This window comes from Cornus florida, unplaced genomic scaffold (genome assembly GCF_030987335.1).
Source record: "Cornus florida cultivar Cherokee Brave unplaced genomic scaffold, ASM3098733v1 CherokeeBrave_3.0.0_Hap2_Chr01, whole genome shotgun sequence".
Classification (NCBI taxonomy): Eukaryota; Viridiplantae; Streptophyta; class Magnoliopsida; order Cornales; family Cornaceae; genus Cornus; species Cornus florida.
In genome coordinates, this window is record NW_026775571.1 from 84,522,448 (window position 1) to 84,530,049 (window position 7,602).

A 7,602-nucleotide genomic window follows, 5' to 3' on the forward strand; every position below is an offset into this window, starting at 1 on the left:
TTTTATTAGTATTACGGTGCCACTTCCACCATAGATTTCTGCTCACATTATTGAAATTACACTCTGTTAGTGCGACAATTTCTTTTTTACTAATGAGTAATGCTACCGGTAATTGTTTTTTTTATCTGTGGATATAGTATGAAAAGACTGCATGTAATCGTTAGTAAATTATGAAGTATTCCGACAAGTCTGACATCATTTTTTTACAAGAAAAGAAAATTAATAAATGTTACCTGTGTTGAGTTTTTTTCTTTTTTTAGTTTTTTTTACTGTTTGAACATATATTATATACTCCTAAAAAGATACATAAGTATTTTTTTGTGCTACATCAACATATACGGTATGATTTAAAATAGATTCTTCCTTTTTAGAGTGTTATTGTCAATAATTTACATATCAATCAATAACAAAAATTCCTAACTTATATCATCTTTCTTAATTAATTGTTTTTTTGTAATTATGAATTAATTATTTGAAGTTTAAAAATAAATATTTTTAGCCATATTTTTAAGTTACCAAAAATTTAAAATAAATTTAAAAAATAATATAAGTTCTGGTTTTTGTTCGAACTGACTTTGCAAAATTCTAAGAGAACAATGTATTAACGAAGAGTTCTTAATGCACACTGTATATTGGAATTGCACATTGTAGCGTTACTGTTTGAAGGTTTGAAGGTTAAAAGTAAATGTTATTAGTTTCAAAAAATTTACAAAGTTAATAACACTTTTTATGCTTTTTAGATTAACTTTTCAAACAAGGCATAAATTAGAAAATATTACAAAATAAAAGAAAAGAATAAAAATTCTAGGACAAGGGGAGTAATCTCACAATTTCTCCAGATATAGTGGATATTAAATGTGAACATGAGAGAGTGAAAAAAAAATTTTGGAAAGGAGTAAAACTTTTCTCCAGTTTTTTTAATGTTAAAAAAAAAAAAAAAAAAAAAAAGTGGGCAATCTATATGAAAATGAAAGTGTATATTCAAGTATGATTAGACTAACTATATTATATGAACGAAATACTGGGTATTAAAAAAATTATGAACAATACATCTATAAAATAAATATTAATAATTAAAAGATTACGAAGAGGATGCCAGAAAATAAGAAAAAGTATACACTTATTATATTCAACAAGAAATGAAGGGATAAGACATGACTTTAAGATTATAAATTTAATATAATATGCGATCCGATGATAAAAATGATGCAAAGTGAAGATTTATTTAAAAAGTAAAATCATGTGACGGATTCATTTGTACAAATTAAAGGTGAGGACGATAAATATATATATATAAATATATTATTAGTTAATTAAAAAATATTAGCATTATTTTTAAAAATTCTGGATATTTTGCAAACTGGTTTAATTTTATTTGCATTATTTAATTGAGATATTTTACGGATTTTAAATAGCAGATCGCCTTTGGACAGAGTGGAAAAAATAGTAGTACTAGTTGATAACTATGTCATCATGAAATACTATTATTTTTATTTTTTATCATGACACAACAAGAAGCAAGTGGAAAACAAAGCGGACATGATTTGATAACTCTGAAATTAAATGTATTTTTTGGCATAATAAGTGAAAAAAAGGGGCCCACAATGCTGATTGGGGCTCCACTAAGTGATTGGGGCTGTCTCATGACCTCGACTTGAGCCTACCATAAAACGTGTGTCCCTCTCTCTCTGGATTGTTTTTGTCCGAGAAGTCTCCTCTCTCAAGATTCTTGTTGCCTTAGTCACATAAAACGGGATGTGAGGTAGTAAAGAGCAAGAGCAAAACGAGAATGAAAATGAAAACTGGGACAAGAGGAAATTTAAGAACGAGAGCGTAAAAGTGACAGGATTAAATTATAAGAAATAAAAATTTGAGTAAAATTACATTTGAAGCACGAAAACAAAAGCGATTAAAATTTATTAAATTACTCTCAAACACTTTCATTAAATAGGTTGTGAAATATTAAATTTGGTCTTATTATTTAATATTAAATTAAAAATTATAATTATTATTTTAAAATTATCAAAATACTCCTTTTTGATAATATTATTTATTGTTAGATGGTTGTTGTTTCACTAGTGATCGATTAACCCATTTCTAGTTCCTGCTATTATTTTTGTAATCCTGATATAATAATTATAACTTTTAATTTAATATAAAATAGTAAGGTCAAATTTGACATTTCACAACTCATTTAACGGGTCGGTCACAGGTTTAGGGGTAACTTGATAAGTTTTATTTGTTATAATTTTTTTATAATTATGTAAGGGGTTTTATGCATGATTTAAAAAGTAAATGGGGTTTTATGATTTTAACCCAATGTTTTATTGTATTGATAATGACTAAATTACTAAATTTATCCATAGTAAATTTGCAGGAATATAATGATTTACTTCTTATAAGTTCAATGTGAAGGTTAAATTGATAATATTACAAAATAAAATTAGTATTTTAACTTTTCAAGTGGGACATTTATTTTGAAACAACTTAAAAAACAAAAGTGGACAAATTTTTTTTTTTATTTTATAAAAAAGGATGGACTATTTAATTAGACTTGGTAATTCAAAAGATTCCACCGTAGCAGAACATGACAAAGAAATTTTATTTTTAAAGTTAAAAGTTAATAAAACAATGCAAAATATAAATAGTTAATAAATAACGATAAGATGATATCACGTGAAACTCGTACAAATATATATATTAGTTACTTTTTTTAAAACCTGTTTGATAATATTTTAATTTTAAGTGCTAAATTTATTAAGATTATTTGTTATATACAAAAACTGAAGTTTAAAAGTTGTACATATTACATTTTTATCCTCAATATCTAATATTCATAAAAATTTCATATTTATAATACAAAAATATTAATAAAACAACCACATTCACTCAATGAAATAATTAAATATGAAAATTAAAAATATATGAATTTTGTATTACATAAAATTTATGTATGGTATCGAAAATGTGTTACAAATATTAAAGAAAGTAAAATTTAAAATATATGAATTTTGGATTGAGTAATATTTAGGTAAGGTATTGAAAAAGGTGTTACAAAGATTAAAGAAAATACTTGAAAAAAAAATTCTTATTTAAGAATAAAATTCTATTATATAAATAATTGATGAAAATTTTAAATCTATGGGTTTTGGATTACATAATATTTGTGTAGGTATGGTGTCACGAAAATTAAAGAAAGTAAAATTTAAAATATATGTGTTTTGGATTACATAATATTTATGTAGGGTATTAAAAAATGTGTTACAAAAATTAAGGAAAGTGAAAAAGAATTCTTATCTAGGAAGATAATTCTATTATGTATTTTCAGGGTTTCATGGAATTAGTCGAGGTGCGCACAAGTTGGCCCGGACACCCACAATTACCAAAAAATAATAATAATTCTATTATATAAATAATTAATAAAAATTTAAAATATATAGGTTTTGGATATCAAAAGAATGTTACAAAAGATTAAAGAAAGTAAAATTTAAAATATATGGGTTTTGGATTACATGATATTGAAAAGAGTACGAAGAAAGTACGTTAGAGACAATTCTTCTTTGATAATAGAATTCTATTATATAAATAATTACATAATATTTAAGTATGGTATAAAAATTGCGTAGGTATAAAAATGGTGTTAAAAATATTAAAGAAAATACGTGAAATTGAATAGAATTCTGTTATATAAATAATTATTTTCTATAGTGAATCAATATAAATGGTAACCAAAAGGCTATATACATGTTTAAAATATATTAGATAGAGAGAGATCCCAAAAGAGATAACACAATTATATGAAGGTAGAGTAGTCATTAAAAAGTTATTTTTTAAACCCACCCACTTACCGTCTCTTATGGTTAGCCCACCCACTTACCGTCTCTTGTGATAAGTGATAAGTAACATTTTTCATACTTAAAATTTTGGCATCTTTTAAAAGGTACTTACCATGTTAAGTGGTATCCTTCAAATAAACTTATTTTAAAAAATTACTTACCATATTCTGTATTCAACCCTCGATTAGAAAATCAAACAGGCCCTAATTGTCGTGTCCAACATAATTTGGAGAGAGATTTGATAACATTTATAACTACGGACATTCTCTAACTGTATACTGTGATTTTGAAAATAAGAACGTGAGCACTGAGTGTGCAAAGCGACCCTTGTTCTCTTTTTTTGAAAAAAATAAGTTCGATGAATTGTATGTATTGACATTTTAGCTTTTTTATATTTTACCAAGTTTTTTTGAATGGAAGATTGATTTAGTTTCTCTACATGGTTTATCATTTCTCTTATTTATATATATACACACATACACAGATGTACCTAAAGTACCAACTCCAAATTTTTAAATAAAAAGAATAAAATACCAACTCCACAATCTCCAAATGTACCTACTCCACCAATATATATAGCCACACATTGATTTCCAAAAACACTTCCATCCCCACAAATATAGACAACATAATTACAGTTTTGTTTCCCAAATTGGTGTTCCCATTTTGCGTCTTGCTATGAATTTTGTTGTTCCATTTATGGTTGGACTCAATTCACTGTCTCGTCGCGTTCATCATAAATTCGAGGCATTTACTATGCAAACCCTTCTTCATCCACCATTTTTTTTCCAGGGCCATCTGATCTTGTATTCAATCTATTAGGTCCTTGTCCTCCACCATTGGTGCAATAAAAAAAAAAACACTATCACGTGGTTTTGAATAGTAATATGATTAACAAAATCAAATTAATAAAAAATACACATAATTACATATATATATATATAGATATAGATGTATAACACATTAGTGCACTTGTACATCCACCAAACCCCAACCTCACTCTTAGTCACCACACAAAAAATGATCTAAAGTTAAATCACTTTGAAAAGATAGTCAACAAACTTGCCAAAAAAGAAAAAATAATTATCAACGCACGTTCTACTTTTTACTTTGTACTGCTTATCTTTAAGGACAAAGTGAAAATTTAATTTCACTTTAAAAAGATGGTCATTAGTCAAAAAAAAAAAAACATTTTACTGTTTTTATTTTTCCCAACAAAAAACACTTTATTTTGTACTTCATATTTTTAAGCACAAATCGAAAATTTTAAAGAATTACTTTTCTTTAAACTTACAAACATGCAATGTTACAAGATGTGTCATAACAAATCATAGCTTAAATAATTCAAGATAATAAGTTATGAAATTTAATCACCAAAAGTTGCATTCAATAATGTTTTCTCACTTTTAAGAATAATGGTTGAGAGTTGAAGTTTACATGAATACCATAACACGTGAAAAATAATAGCAAAATTAATAAAGTTGCTACTTAAAGTGCACAGTTTTCAAAACGAACACCTATTTTAGAAATGAAAAAACACTACTTAAATTAAATAAGTAACAAAAGAATCATACGGGAGGAAACACCGTATAACAAAATGGTACCATTTTAATGCACAAACATGAATTAGAGGAGTTTGGATCATCTCCAGTGCTTCAAATAATTAGAATCATTCGCATATGTGACGGTTTGGCACGTGTGAATGATTCTAAGCATCCCATTGCTACAACATCGTGCTGTAGATCGTAATTAAAATTGAAGTTTCTTGGACGATGCCTATAGTAATTAAAGAGTTAGGAGTTAGAGTAAGAGAAAAGGAAATTCAAACTTAGTAGATAGGGTGGGATAGTTAAAGTTTGAAATTTTATAACTCTGACAATATCGCCACACCTGTTTGAATATATAGATTACTGCATCCTATTTTCTAATTAAAAAAAAAAAATTCTGCCATTATTTTTACAAGAGAGGGTCACATGATCGTCTAAACTTTTGACACATATAAAGGATAAGATATCGTCTCTAGGGACATATCGACGTTAACAGAGATTCAGAAATTAAGTTTTTGAAGTTTCGCTTTTGAATCGTATTACTAATTTAAATAATACCTGTGTTATGAAATTTATGTACGTATTAAAAAAAATAAAGAAAGAAGAAATCATTAAATGGTGGGCTAGTTTTGAGGCTTTTGTGGCCCACCATATGGTGAGCGCGTGTGCAACTATTGCCTATAAATTGGAAAAGAAGTATAAAAGGTGTTGCTATTTTGGCCGAAGATGTCACAATCAAAACGGGTGGGTATGAGATAGTGGTGGGTCTCACACCACCCTACCACCATGGAACTTAGACCCGATTCGGCTGTCAATAAGTTCTGTAAAAATGATAGAATTTCGATTTATAATTAAAAGGGTGGCGGATTTATTTGGCCTAAAAGTTTTTATTCCTTTCCCTTTCACTGTATCAAAGGAATAAAAATTTTAGGCCAGACAAATCTAACTAACAAATGGGTCCAATAATCATTTTTTTAATTAAAATAAATTGAGGCTAAACTAAAAACTTTAACAAAAGAGATTTTATTTCATCGATTACTTCTTTGTTGAATCATTTTTATTGGAGTCATAAAAAAATAATTTGGACATCGTAGCATTACCTAGTTTAAAATAAATTGAGGTTAAACTAAAAACTTTAGCAAAAGAGATTTTATTTCATCGATTACGTCTTTGTTGAATCATTTTTATTAGAGTCATAAAAAAATAATCTAGACATCGTAGCATTACCTAGTTTAAAATAAATTGAGGTTAAACTAAAAACTTTTAACAAAAGAGAATCTATTTCATCTTACGTACTTGTTGAATCATGTTTATTGGAGTCATAAAAAAATAATTTGGATTTTGGACAACGTAGTTGTACCTAGTTTAAAATAAATTGAGGTTAAACTAAAAACTTTAACAAAAGAGATTCTATTTCATCTTACGTCCTTATTGAATCATGTTTATTGAAGTCATAAAAAAATAATTTGGATATCGTAGCTTGACCTAGTTTAAAATAGTGTTTACTATGAAAAATATATATAGTGTTATTAGTGGATTTTTTTTTTTTTTTTATAGTAATTTCTTATAGTTATTGGATTGAGAGACTTAGAGCGTGCTTGGTTTTTAACTCTGAAACAGTTTTCTGTTTTCACAAAAAGTGAAAACAGAAAACAGTACAAAATACTATATGTAAGTCAGAGAACAAATTTCCATTTTCAGATTTACTGTACAAAAAAATTCTGCTTAATTCAGTTTTTTGAAGACTTATTTTCAGATAACTTTTTTTATAATTATTTGAAAAGAATTTTTTATTCTCTAAATTATTAGAAACTAAGCATGCACTTAATTCTTGTAATTTATGTTTACAAAAAGGACACACTCTTTGTGAGCATCGGCTTGGGCCAATTTTGGCGCAAAGAGAAATTTTCAAGAATATATTACTTGTATGTATATAGTTTGGAGCAAGGCTTGGATTAAGAGACTTTATTCATGTAGGCCCGTTGATTCGTATATAATCTGTATATAGTAAAGTATAATTATTTGGATTTAGAAATTTTAGAGTATTTTTATCAGTTTGTTAAAATATTATTTTGCCTAAAATATACACTGTTAGGTATAATGTGTAATTTTTTATTTTTTTTTATTTTTAATCTCTAGTAATCTGTTAATATACGTTATCAATGTGTAAAATTATTGTGTATTTTACATAATCTTTTTACATAGTCATATCAACATAT